Source organism: Cupressus sempervirens, chromosome 7 (assembly GCF_028749045.1).
Source record: "Cupressus sempervirens isolate cs-2001-9-10 chromosome 7, ASM2874904v1, whole genome shotgun sequence".
Taxonomy (NCBI): Eukaryota; Viridiplantae; Streptophyta; class Pinopsida; order Cupressales; family Cupressaceae; genus Cupressus; species Cupressus sempervirens.
In genome coordinates this window covers 339,050,158-339,065,773 of record NC_143124.1, presented here as the reverse complement: position 1 = coordinate 339,065,773, position 15,616 = coordinate 339,050,158, and the positions used below count along the sequence as shown (strand labels likewise).

Sequence of the window (15,616 nt, the reverse complement as noted above, 5' to 3'; positions counted from 1 at the left end):
CTTACATGAGGCCTTTATATTCAGGCTCTCTCTTTGTATCTCATATCACATTTTCATTATTTTGCAACATGTTCTCTCTCAAGTCTGTTTAGGTTTTTTCCAAGCTCCACCTCTTCCTTTGTGGTTTCCCTTTGATAAATTATTTGCATGCAAATGATCTTGGTGAGCTATGGAGTTGGATTTCATCAACTCCTACAAGTATCACACTATGATATATATAAGTTTTGGCCAATAAGTTTTTTTGTCACTAATGCTAAGGGAGGATAAGTCAAGTTTTTTATTAGTAACAACACTTATTCAAATTATGTATGCTTACCAAGCTCATTGAATAGTCTACAATGTTTTCCATGTAATTCAATAGCTAACAAGCTTTACAATTCCTATTGAGCATTCCAGTGGTTACCAAGTGAATTTAGGTAGTGTGAAGTCCTACAATTCCTACTGTGCAGTTCAGTAGTTACCAAGCTTTGCAGTTTCTACCTAGCCATTAGTTCATGTGAAGTGAAGTTAGTGTTAACCGAGCGATGTGATGATTATTGTTTACTAAGTACAATCATGGTAAACATGTAATTTAGTTTCTACCAAGTCACACAGTATCTACTAAGTCACCAGTGTAGACCAAGTTTGAGACTACTCTGAGATGATTAATATGGATTGAGCTTCTACTTGTATTGAATGCATGATGATTCCAAGTAATGACATTGGACACTATGTATCATAACTTCACCAAGTCAATCTTCAAAACTCGAATGTCTTTATTTGAGCTGACTTTGTAATATTGGTGTTAACTTGTATATTGACTGAATTTGTAATTTTGTAAATTGGATTGATATATATATATATATATATAATATACATATACACATATATATATAATATACATATACACATATATATATATACACATATACATATACACACACACACATATATATATATACATATACATATACATATACATATACATATACATATACATATACATATATATATACATATACATATACATATATATATACATATACATATATATATAAACATACATATACATATATATATATATATATACATATACATATACATATATATATATATATATGTATGTATAGGTATATAGATATATATATGTATATATATATATATGTATGTGTATATGTATATATATATATGTATATATATATATGTAATGTATTGTATCATATCCATATAGAGAGATGTATGTATGCATGAATGGAAAGTGAGAGTGACGAATATGTAAGAAGCATGTGAATGTGAATCGGAAGCAAAATGGATTGTGAGGCCATATTAGCAAAGGAGCAGTAGAGTCATGTCTATCACATAAAGTGATCAGTTCTTCAAAGAATCTCTATCAGCAAATCAATTGTAAGTTAGAGCATTTCTATTTCATTCTAATAGGTGAACCCGTCCAATATCCTCTAACAAAGTAGACTTAACAATCTTTTGTCAAATCTCTTTACTGAGTACATACTTCATTGTATGTTTGTAGAACCTCTAACAAGGTGGACCTAGCAGTCCTAATTGTTCCTAATAGATCATAAGAGGTAATCATTGTAAGTCTTAAAAGGCCAACTTTACGCTGCACTATTGAAGTTCTATGGATATCATCCCCACCAAAGATTTACTTTCTATTTGGAAGGTTTCTGGGTCACCAAATTATTGTGTTCATGTGCCATGAATGTTTATATTTTGAGTTTCTCATACATGCAATTAGAACTAATTTAATGAATTAAGTGATCATTGGGTTATTGCAATCAAGATCTGAATTTGATGATGTTTTTAAGGTTACTAATTCACCCCTCCCCTGTCAATAACCTAGCATAGTCTTGAATATTTCCAACACCAAGAATAAGCTAGATTAGAAAGGTGAAATCACAAGGAACATGAAAGATTGGTATGCATAGGATATGTACAAGAGGAAGGTGTTGTCTATGGGTAAATTTTTTCCCATGCAACAAGACTGGAAGAAAATAGAAAACTAATTGTATATTCTTCTTATAAAGGATTCAAGGTATATCAAATGGATATCAAATCTATAGTTTTGAATCAGATACTTTAGGAAGAAGCATATATAGAATAGCTTGATGGATTTGTGGATCCTGACAAGAAGAATATGGTATGAAAATTGGAAAAAACTTTATATGGTTTGAAACAAGCCCCTAGAGCATGGTATAAAAGATTGGATAATTATTTGGTGAAAATTGGTTTTGCAAGGAGAAATCATAACATCAATCTATATTTGAAAACTAGAAAGAAAACTGTGGTATTTTTATGTGAATTTTTTGTTGATGATATTATATTTGGAAGAAAGGAAGCATTGTGTAAATAATTTGCAAATAAAATGAAGAAGGAATTTGAAATGTCAATGTTTGGTGAGATAAAATTCTTTGTTGATTTACAAGTATATCAAATGAAGCAAGGTATATTTATTATTCAATCCAAATATATCAAGGAGCTACTAAGAACTTTTAGAATGGAAGATTCTAAACTAGTATGTACACCTTGTATGTGAAAAATCTGGACAAGTATAAAACACAATTCTATGAATCCTTACACTTGAAATCCTTCAAAATAACATGATGAAAACACAAGATCTCAAGAATTGACTTATAGCTTCCAATCATAAATGTGCAAAGACCTTCAAAGGTTTGAAGTGGTGGCTCTCATATGAACATTGTTCTTGCTCTTTCCAAGTACATCCAATGAATGGAACATTGAAAATAATCATAAACATTCATGATATCTCTAAGTCATTAAGAAAGATTTAAAAATGTCTATAATAACCATAGAAGAAGAAATTATCATGTCAAAATGAAGAAGGAGGTCTCCTTTATATTTTAATCCAAAGAGGCATTCCCAAAGTGGAGAGAAAATGAAAATTAAATAAAAGGGTATGACCCATATAAGAGAATGTACAATTAGCATTTAATTAAGGCATGTGAATTATAACACTACATAAAACTTATAAGATAAGGGATTTTTTTACTTAACTTAAATGTTAAATAATCACTTTTCTTATTCAATAAAGTGTATGATAGTTAATTATTTATTTATTTTAAAATAATAATTTTCCACATTAAATTAAGTGAGGAGGAGTTTTATTAAAATAGAGAAAACTCCTTTAGTTAAATAATACAAAAATCAAGATGATCAAAAATAAATAATTAAAATAAATTGAATAATTCAAAAAAATTAATTTAATAAAAGGAAAAGAATGATGCAAATATTGATTCAATTTTGACAAAAATTATGAAACCAAAGCACATAGTCAAGGTGACCATTTTTGTGTTCTTACACAACTATGGTTATTGGATGCAAACTATCTAAAAATGATGACTTTGCTGATGTGAACTAGACACAATATAGATCAATGATTGGAAAACTTCAACATTTTACAATGTTTGATCATAATATATAATCTACCATGTGAGGGGTCTATCTTGTTAAAAGCTTCAAGACTACTAAATCCTACCATGTTAAATGATTTCACAAGTTTTCCTATTAAGTAAGGAATTTTTTAGGAGATTCACATAGACCTATTAGGATCACTCGATTAAGTGATTTTCCCTAATTCAAAATTGATTTAGTACCTGACCCTTAGTTTTCTTTGTAGGATTTTGGATCTCCTCAGTACAAAGTCTGATCTTTTCTCTCCATCTAATATGCCAATTTAGTACTTCACTACTTTGATTGGCCTTGTCTAAATTGATTTTAGACTTATCCTTTCTTTCTCTATTCTTTCCTTGTTTGCTTGTATACTTGCATAGTCATACACTCACATTTTTCTCTTTCACTCATTGATATTGATTCTAGGGTTAGAATCCTTCTTAAATAGATTTTCTATGAAATTTCTAGATCTAAATCGAAAGTTTACAATTCATCATCTTTTGTCATTTCTATCTAACTTTTGCATTGGTTAATTTGTATTCCTTGATATCATTACCTCCTTTGATGACACATAATCTCTATCTATCTCTACAAAAATTAAATTTCATATGGAAGTTGACCAAAATGGTTTACATAGTTGCTTGTGCAATTAAAAACTTTTATAAAAATTTAAACAACTCGGCATCTAAATTTTCTAACACTTAGACATTGTTGAAATTTATACTAGTACTCGACTTCAATATACATATGCTTCTCTTATTTCTTGGAAAAAACTATCTCTCCAAATTTTTTAGTCTCTACTAAAATAACTCATCTTACATATAGACTCAGTCTTAACTAGGGTCCTTTATAATCACTAACTTGTTCAAAATGTAATGCAAAATAAGTTCATGTCCTTTGTTGTGTGCTTAGCCTTTACTAGATGACTCAATTGCAGTGAAGATTTTTCATCCTCACCTAGTAAATGACTAAATGTTTGGAAACTAATAGGAAACATAAGCTTATAGATCAAAAATCTCCACCTTCTACATTAGTAGAAAAAATAATTTTTCATGCATAGCCATTGTCAATGTACTAAAAAATACTCCCCTTGAGACTAGAATTTGAACCTATAAAATCTAGATGTTGTGAGATCTGATGTCTTTGACTCGTTTTATTTCCTCTTTTGTTTCATCTTTCCAATATGCGACCCTCTTATTCTTATTCTTCTCATCTCCCCATTTCCTCATTTCCTCCTTTTGTTTTTCATTGATGCCTTGGGGTTGTTGGGCTTATTTGGTGCTTCTCATAAAATTTCATATGGCTTGCCAAATTGTCTAGATAACCTTTATTCTAATGCTCTTTTGTTTTCTTTAGAAAATAAAACTGAATCTATAGCTTGGTAACTACATCAATTAGTCCTTTAATGTGTGAAAAATATGTATCTTCCTTCAAAATATTATAGGCAATGGATACTTCTTTCTACATTATTTCCAAATGGGGTAATAATTGGTATTGAATTAAGATCAACTTATTCCTAATCTCACTGTCCCTAGCTGTGAGCTTGGCTAACCTTTGTTGAATAGTTGTCAAGTTATTATATGAGAGTGAGCTTGAACTTATGTTCTTTCCCAATGAAATAACACTTTCCCTCATATTATTATTCAATAAATCAATGGAACATTGAATTTCAAGTGTAAAATTATCAACATCACTCAACTTCATATACAATGAATAAATGGTCTTCAAAATTGTTTCTAACTCAATGTCTAATTTTGAAAGCTCCATTTTCCTATTTAAAATTTCCTAAGAGACTTTTTCCAAAACTTTGTGTTCAAACCTTCTTTTAGACCACTGAATTATTTTATCATTTCTCTCTATATCCTCTATCTAAAATTTTTCAAATATGTATACTCTAAGTTGATTCAAAATTGGATGCTGACCTTCTAAGTTAGTTATGCCAAATGCATTCGCAAAAATATCTCTAACCATGTGAAGTACTTGTTTCTTCTTATTCCTTCTTTGTAGATGGTCTTTTTTTTTTCTTATAGCTTGACAAGGCTTGTAGTTCCTATATATTCTTTAGTGTTAAATTGTTCAAGTCCTACATGGATAAAGTGATTACCTCATTTAGATTGAATGACTCTTCATCGAATTTATCTATCTCTACCAAAATATGAGATATGAGATTTGTATCAGAGGGTAGTGATACTTGAAATTATTTCCCCTTTTCATTATATCTCATTGCCTATTGTTGCCTCTTTGGAGTGGGTGTGACCTATTGTTCAGGTGTACTAATCATTGATTCTGTAGGATTTGCGCTTGACAAGTCTACAAGAGCTAGTGAAGCCCCTTGCTCTTTTGGTAGTACATGTTCTCCTACCATCATTGTACCTTTGACCTTTTCTTTCTTCTTTTGTATTTAACAAATATGCATACAATTTAGTTGTGTAAATACAATTATTTTCTTGACTTGTTTCTCTACACTTGTATCCTCTTCTACTAATGTAACATCTACATTGTAAGTCTTTTCTATCTCAATCTTTGGATAATCTACAACTTGTAACAAAACTAGATTTGTAACAAGGTAGAGTTGTGTCTAACATGAGATTTTTCATGTCCTCCTTAGTTAGAACATTTTGGTTCTATGGAGGTGTATCAGATATGTCATTAATAGTAATGAGATCTTGTTGTTCACATTGATGCACCAATTACTTGATCTCTTTAGTTATTTTAGCAACCTCTTCTTTATATGTATCATCATATTTCATTGCATCATTTCCTCCTCTGGGCTCTTTTATTGGTGTGATGACTCCAAATACTTTCGTACACATTTGAACATTGTCCTACTCCATGTCAATGAGCCTTATTCTTCAAAATTTTGTATGCCCTATCTCTTGGCATAAATTTCTTCACAAAATATTTAAGGGCTATAGACATACATGTCTTTATCAAATCTGGAATAGCCAATGTTAATGTAGTCTCTCTTATTTTATTTTCAATGGATAGTGCCCACTTTCATTTGGAATCTATCCTTTTGCATAAACCCACTAGGAATCCATCTCCCAATTCCAAGGGTGCACATCTAAATTTGATCATCATATCTATCATAGCTTCTTCAAGTTTATCTTGATCACCATTGTTGAAAGAATCATAACTAATATCATCATAATTAATATCTCTGAATACTGCAAAATTTCCTAATTCTCTAACCTTCTCACATGCCCGATCTATAATGGCATAGCTTGTGTTAATGTAGTCTCTCTTATTTTATTTTAAATGGATAGTGCCCACTTTCATTTGGAATCTATCCTTTTGTACAAACCCATTGGGAATCCATCTCCCAATTCCAAGGGTGCACATCTAAATTTGATCATCATATCTATCATAGCTTCTTCAAGTTTATCTTGATCACCATTGTTGAAAGAATCATAATTAATATCTTTGAATACTACAAAATTTTCTAATTCTCTAACCTTCTCACATTCCCGATCTATAGTGGCATAGCCTGTGTTAATGTAGTCTCTCTTATTTTATTTTCAATGGATAGTGCCCACTTTAATTTGGAATCTGTCCTTTCGTACAAACCCACTGGGAATCCATCTCCCAATTCCAAGGGTGCACATCTAAATTTGATCATCATATCTATCATAGCTTCTTCAAGTTTATCTTGATCACCATTGTTGAAAGAATCATAATTAATATCTTTAAATACTGCAAGATTTCCTAATTCTCTAACCTTTTGACATGCTCGATCTATAGTCATTGGAGGGAGTCTCATTACAATTTTTAATTTTCTTGGATGATCTAACTCCCTCGCTTCATCATCATCATCCCCCTATGTAATGATTAGTTTTCTCCCCAGCCTCTCTTGTATACTCATTTATGCTAATTTGGTCAATCTTTTTTTTGATGGACTACCTTTGATCTTCATAGCTGGGGGTTGAGCTATCTTTCATTTTGTTATTATTTTCACTTTTGGTTTCTAAGGTGTGACAACCTTCTTCACCTCTCTTTTAAGATCAATTTTAACCTTAGGATCAACAATTATTACCTTTCTCTACTCTGTTGCCTTGAGCTCCACAATATCCAATTCTTTTTATTTTCCTTCCTCAACCTCACCAAGTTGTTATGATCCTTCCCCTTCTTCATTCTTCTCTTCCTCAAGACTCTTTCTCTTTCCTTTCTTCTAAGCCTTAGGTGTGCTAGATTTTGCATTCAATTTCTCTATTATTGTTTCATATGTGCTAAATTTCTTGGCATTAGTATCAAGATCATCAATTGAAAGCGCATTCATTTCTATTGTAAATTCTTCAACATTAACTTAATAAGGCATAGGACCTAACTAGTAATTCTTGGTATATGGCCTAAACATTTACAAAATCTATTTCCACTACAAAACATACCTCATCATAGTATTTATCAACAACTAACATACATATTCTCATTCTTTTTCTCTTTTTCTTTTTAAACTCCTCAAAATAATTATCTATTATATAGAGTACATATAGGATCATGGTCAACCAAACTATGCTCTTAAGTGGCAATAAAAAATTAGAAAATTTGGGTTATATCAACTTGATGTGCAATTTCTACTTGGTATTAACTTTATATCAAAAAGTTGAGAGAAAATAATCTCTAGAAAATTGAATATAGTTTCTAAACTATCTAGGACTTATCTCAAAAAAATAAAATTTGATTGGTCAAAATTTTGAATTTTAATGCAACATTATAAAAAATTTAGAACAAAAATAAGAAGTAGATGTATGTTTGACTACCTTAATCAAAATCAAATGATAATATTTTTTAATAATATTCTAGATATAAGTATTAGACTCATGCCTAGATGGGACACATATTATTTGGTATTTTTATTCTAAATAAATATTAATTAACTAATTTTTCACTTTAGTAGTTTTTGAATAAAAAAAATCTCATGTCTAACCACCTTAACTAATTCAAAAATTTGCAAGATTCAATTTTTCATTTTTGTTGCTTATAATAGAAGAAACATAGAATGTGATGCATCTTTTGGATTTAAAAAATGTTGTACCATTTGAAAGTTATAGTTGTTTTTCAAGTAGTGTGTTAGTTAGCACATTATATGTAACTCCATTAGAAAATAAGTAATAATTACTTACTAAACTCATAATTTGACAAGGCTTACATTTATGGAAAGATAAAAACATTTTTAAGAAACCCTTTTCATTTCATCAAATTTTGGTGAAGAAAAAGTCATTACCTACATGTTTGAAGTAAAAATCACATAAAAATAGGCCAAAAGCACATTTTTAGGATGTGTTTAATGTTGAACATATAGGTTTAGTATCAAAAGATATATTAGATCTTATAAATATATTAATTGTTTTCATTTAGTATCTAGGTAGGTGGGAAAAAAGTTGGAATAGATTTTGAAATGGTTTGAGATATTTTAGAACTATAGATTTTTCAAATCGCCACTTTTTAGCACACCATGATCCTACACATACCTTATAACATCAAAAAAAATTATTGAACTATTAATCAGTTCATTTAACTTCTCTATAATAGGTTGGCTCCTATCCCATGTTACTATTCCAATCATAGAAAATAAATTATTTACATTGGAAAATATGCATGCTAGAAAAGATCTCAACTTACATGATGTATTATTTTATTTCATGATTGCCTCCAAAAACCCTGATAGTTGTTGCAACTATAGATCAACAAGGTCATAAGTACGATCCTTTTTGACAATTTTAGATCCCAAATCTGTTGTAATGCATGTCATTGGGACTGAAAATCAATGCCCCAATTTTGAGTATCATTGAGAAATCAAGCCCTATAAACACCTTTTAATGCATACATACCTAGCTGTACTTGTGAGGCCTAAGAGGTGTTTAATGTTTCTAACACCTTGAATTTAGTATGTCTACTTGTTCCATGAAGATAAATTGCCATTCCGAGGCATTTCATGAAGTCTCATTTTGAGCAATTGTCAGTTCTGCATTTTTTGCCAAAGTCTCAAACAGCGACAGGATGCCTTGTTTGTAATTGAATATCTTGTACCTAGTAACATTTCATGACTCACCACTTTGTGAGTGTTTAGTGTCCATACCAAAGAGGCTATGTTTCAGATTTTGACTCACTTTGAATCCATTTGCCTATGTTTTTAATCCCACAAAGTTTGTTGTTTATTGTTGTCATGCTGATGCCAAATGTTTAGAATTATGGAAGGCCTTGTTTGAATTATTATAATTTTTACGTAGTTGACCAAAATGAGAAAATTCCTTTTTTGTTCCATTTTAGAGTTCGAAGAATTTTTATGTTTCAAGTTTGAAATTATGATGAATCCATTTGATCAAATTTCAAATGTGATTCCAAATGCAATATTTAGCTTTTTACTAGTGTCAAGAAGTTTAGATTGATCAATACCCCTGTTCATGATGTTATAACTCAAGATCCATGATAGATGAGATCAAATGGATTTCACCAATATGTTTTACTCTAAAAATACTTCGAGTTTCTTCATAAATCCATCTGCATACTTTCCCAAGTCAATTCCACTTGCGAAAATCACCTTTTTGTCATTGTTTCTAGTCTGCAAATTTTGAGTAACCCACTTTGACTGCTTGCCAAATTTTCCTAGTTGTTCATCATGAGCCCAAATCCAAAATTCATACTCTCCCCATGAAAATGAACCAAAACCCCAAGTTTGGTGCCCCCAAGTGTTATTTTTCCCTATTTTTAAAGCCAAATCCGAACACGATTTATTATTTTATGACATGTTTTCTTGTAGGCTATCTAAGAGGGCAACTTTGATAGTCAATATCTTTTGACTGTGAATTTTTCATGAGATAAAATTCAAGAAGATGCAAGTATGTGTAATAGAGAATCAATAGGTTTGATTTTGGTGCCTAGTCAGAGGTTTAGATTAGTGTTTAAAGCCAATCAAAGGACCCTCTAGCATTAAATTGACAATTTGCAGATTAATCGTAAAATGAGCTTTAATTGATGGTTTAGTGATAGACCTTGATTCTAATAAATACGAGAGGGTGAATGGATCACTTTTTCATGTTAGGTGTTTGGAAATGAATTTTTTTCAGCCAGACCCACTTGGGGTCCGATTGTTTCCATCATAAGTGATAAAGTGTGTGTAATTTGGAAATTTGAAAAGGATATTGTGATGATTCTAATTCTTAGAAATTTTCACCACTTTTAAAATCCTAACAACTAAAAGTCATAGAATAGAATCTATGTTGTTCTATGAAAGGTTATGTGGAATATGGTTGAAGTTTTATACCATTAGAACCTAGATACAAAGCTAGAACTCATGTTCACATGTAGGAGATTGTGTTGCAATTTCTTGTTTCATTTACCAGACCAATCGAGTAGTTTAGTTTTATTTAAGAGCTTCCTTCTTAGAATCACTAAGAATCTAGAGCGGCACTTGGAAATGAAAGAAGGTAACAAAAAGAATCAAGAAATCTTGAGAATAGTTGTAAGGTAATAGCTAGGCTAACTTCTTTGAATAGAGCACTCACATAGAACAAGTCACTCAAGGGGAGCAAACATGAATGCAAAGCTCAAAGAAGGATTGGATGGGCGAATGATGGGGATAGGTACAAGACCCTCCTATAAGTAGAATAATTGGTTCCTCAAATAAAAGGGTAGGTTCTAATGGAAGTAGGAGTAGTCATAGACCAAGGAAATTTATGATGATATAACAGAGGCTACATAAGGAGTTTAGTTGCACTCTTTGCAAGAAAGTTTTGAATCTTCCAATATGTACTTCATGTAGACATATTTTTTGTAAGTCCTATATAGAAGATTTTTTTGTTGGAACACAAGATGTGCAAGAGTGTACTACTATTAGTGGCCACTCTTTGAGAATACAAAAGATAGTTAAGAAGTATCCATCTTGCCAGGGAGATATTAACAATTTTTTTATAAATCTATAGGTGAATAGAAAAATGGAGAATGTTATACAATCACTTCAACATAAATATGAAGATGGGATTTAAAGTGATGGTGATGTGAAAGAAGTTTAGTGTGAGGGTGTTGAGAATGAAGACATGGAAAGAGAAAATTATATAGTGTAGGCAACAAAAGATTCTAATGAACCTAAGGTTACACCACTTGATAGATCCAAATATTTCAAGGTTATAGATGGAGGAGAAGGTACTGAGATTCAAGAAATAGACAATTTTTTTGATAAAAAGGTAATTTTGGATAATGGTAAGAGGCCTTCAAACCAAGAGAAACAAAAAGCAATCAAGCAACTTCATTGCAAGTATTCTTGCTACTCAGAAGAGCTATTGTGGTGTACACTACCTGACCAAGAAGGTTATATAAGGGAGCTTGAAACTCTTTTGGGAGCATTGCAGTGGCAAGAGATCAAGGAAAATCTTGCGGTTTCAAATTCACCAGCTTCCAATAAGAATAATGGTGCATCTTTTCATAGCACTATTCTAGAGGAAAGTGACAATGATGTTTCAAATGAAAATAATATAAATGCTAAAAGAAAAGAGTCAAAAATGAAGGACATTGAAGTTTTGAAGGTGGATTGCATTGAAAGGGAAACCATTGAATTTGCAGAATCATCCCCAATAAGGAAATCGGCTTGGAAGAAGGTTGAAGCACCATGGAAGTATAGCAAGAAAAACAATGAGAACATTATCCCACATGTATTGGGTGGGCAGAATTTTAAAGGTTTAAATATAACAATGCTTATATGTTTTATTTTCTTAAGGAATGTGGGCTTTTGGAAGCCGATGAGGTGATGAGGGGCCCGCCTAGATGCCCAACTAGTGCAAGAAAGAAGGAATGTTTTAAATAAACCAACTCATGCAATGATGTGGCGAGATGAAAAGTAGGAGGCACAAGATTGCACCACATGGCATATCTATGGTGGGCACTTCCCCACTTGGGGAGGTTGCTTGACGGATAAATAATGTGGTAAAGCACCTAGATGCCACATGGCAATGGACCTAGGCTAGTGGTGAGGTGGTACAACTCATTAGAAATGATGTGGATGGCCAAAAAATAAGATAGTGACATATGGCATCCATTGAACAAGTCCTAAGCTGACAAGTGGAAAAAGGCTCTAGCCTAACATGAGATTCAAGGTGCTAACATGGCACAGGAGACATGTGTCACGATAATGCTTCCCTACTTGCACAGTCAGCACTTTTTGTCTATAATGTGGGGAAGTTCCCAGGTAACATGTGTTAGTGGGCCCCACTAAAAAATGGTGTGGACAGTGACGGTACAAGTAAGCCAATCAGAGGATACCACATGGTAGTTCGTCAAACTAGGTTTGACCTCAAATTTCAAGGGTGAGGCAAAAATATGAAAATAATTAAAAATGAATCTTTTTAATTGAATTTCAAAACTAAATGTCACATGCAGGCTTTTAAATTGAAGAAGATATAAGATAAAGTCTAAATATTAGGATATTTTAAATTTTTGAAGTTCAAGTTGCAAGCCAGAGCCATAACAGGGGGTATATTTTCAAACTCACTTTTAGGGGTTTCTAAGAGGAAAATATAGCAATATTATATATTGCCAAAATTAGGAGAAGATGAAATTTCCAATTATGAGGTTAGTTCTTGCACAAGAATTCACTGGTTCAATTTATAAGTAGATTTTTAATTTCCAGGGCATTCTTAGTAGAACAGGTAGGTTTCACCATTGAGCTTCAAAATTGGTTAGGAGGAAGATATAAAGGCTTGTTGAAGTCTGAATGTAAATAAAATCAATTCTCAAAGGTTTTCTTGGCTTCTTGAGGTTATTTAATTGATTTTTCACTTTTACCTTGAGCTCAAATCTTGCATCAAAATTAGTTATCTTTTCAATCAAATATCTGAATAACTTTATGCTTTTGGGAGGTAAAATTATAAAGGATTTGATTTACCAATTGCAAAGAGAGATTAGAGAGATTATTTTCATTGCTAGCAGACATTTTCCATGTGGGCACATGTCAGATGCAGAAAAAATCTAGGAATTCACTCTCCTCTATATCATTCTCTTTCTCATTCTTTGCAATGGCTCTAGTTTTTGGAGAAAAGAAGGCTAATTTTTGTGATACCATGTGTGTTCCAATCTAGAGTTTACTCAAATTTGTGAAACTGGGGTTCTAGTCTTGATGTGTTTTCTCTACTATGAAACCATACTTTATTCAGCATATTTCCCTCTATTATGAACAATAATTGTAATTTTTCAGAAGCAATTAGATTATACATTCATTTTTTGTGTATATTTTGAGTTTTGGCATATAGTTGATGTATTGGTTTCAAGGACATTAATACAGAGCATCATTTTCATAGTTTCATTCTGATTCTTGTCTCCTCTCTCTATAATTTGCAATTTTTTGTGGTTTAAGGACAAAGAACTTAACCCTTTTTGTAGCCTCTTAAAGTTGTATGTCTAATGTGTTTTGTTGTTGGAACAAAGAGAAAATTAAATGCTTAACACATCTGATAGGGTTGCTAGTTATTTGAGGAGGATATTACAATAAGTATGAGATCTTTGTAAACATTGATGTCTATTTTCAAGGTGAATAGATAGATCAAATATCTAAGTGTATGAGTATATTTAGGTATCTAGGTGTATGTTATATCTTAGTTAATGCCCAATGGATAAGGGACTGATTAGCCAAGAGATTGCTTGTGTTTACTGTTGCATATTTGGGGTGTGCTGATAACCAACATCATTAATTAAATGTTTTTCCCTTTCATGTTGAAGAGTTAAAAAGGATGCCCTCACTCAACTTATGAATTTCATTATCTTTCATTTAACTACTGTAGATCTATGTTATTGCATGAGTATTAGGAGATATAAGGGTTTTTATCTACTTTGTTAGATTTAGAAATATGTTTAGCACTACTATGATATAATTTGAATATGAGGTCCACCCAACTAGGTTTTGCAGAGCCTAAAGTAGAAGAAGGGTCTTGCCTTATAGTTGGTCGAATGTCTAAAATGATGTGTTATGGACGGGAGTTAGCTGCCCCTAGATGTGTCTTGTTCTCATCAGGGTAATTAAAAACCTATAGCATTTCAAAACACCAAAAAATGTCATGTTGTACGGTTGGCTAGATTGGTAAAACATGTGTGCTATCACATGAACTATGAGTTCAATAACATGATCACCTATCCAATCAATTGACATTCCTCTAACATTCCTCTATTCTTTGGTTAGGTTTTCAATTTCATTCTTTGCTACACTCCTTATTCTTTTAGGTCAATCCAAGGTAGGGTAACTAGTTACTTGATGTATTATAGCCTTGTTGATTTTGATAGATTCACCTTCTAACCATATATTCATGTTGTGGATGTGGTTGAGCATGACCTTTATCCATTCTACATTGAAAACCTTAGGGAACCCTAGGGCACAAGTTAGCAATTTCTTGACAACTATTTTTTTCTCATCTTTCAATACTCAACTATTTCATAGCTTCTCATAAGTGGTCTAATTTCAAAGTCTCTGATATCTCCTACTTTACATAGGTAGCAGGATCTTGCATCCCAAATAGCCATCACTTAGGGTGTAATTAATGAGTGGGCATCAATATCATCTTGAATCTTATCAGCCATTATTGTACCCCCAAAATTTACTAAAGGACACTCGTCATTCTCCACAATTTGTGCATTGGTATCCTTCAACATTTCTCTTAATGATGCCATTTGAGCTAGGGTTTTGAAAAGATAAACTTCTTCTATAATAGCTTTTGAAAACAATTTACTTTGCAGAAAAAGTAACACTTTTTGATGTAAACTAATTTTTCAATGCTCCACTGTGATTTTATTGCTTCATCACTAATCACCTGTAAATCACTTGAGAGCTCATAAATATTTGGTGAATAAAATGTATACATAAAAATTTGATATATATCTTCAAATTTTCATTCTAGGTCTACAATAAATGCTCTTGTACTTGGTTTGTGAATGGCAGTTAGCTTGGTCTTCATACTTGCTTTGGTAAGGTTAACTTACTCAAGAAACACTAATTCATTTAGTCAATACATCAACCTTCTTGACCACTTGGTCTATACAACAAAGATTGCTCAATATAGATTGTACAACTGAAGCTCAATACTCTATGTAGTAAATGATTTTCTTTTACTTTTCCTCTTATGGATCTATTCTCAATGCATCTTTACTTATGCAAATATAAACCTTTAGCACATCTATGTTAGGAAATTATGTAAAATATATTATTGAATACATAGTTCCTACACACCTTCCTTCA

General features: G+C 31.7%; 1 pseudogene; it reads left to right on the top strand.

The window, feature by feature from the left end:
- The first annotated feature begins 10,940 nt into the window (after positions 1-10,940).
- On the top strand, positions 10,941-12,146 carry LOC149546817 (uncharacterized; annotated as a pseudogene).
- The last annotated feature ends 3,470 nt before the right edge of the window (positions 12,147-15,616 follow it).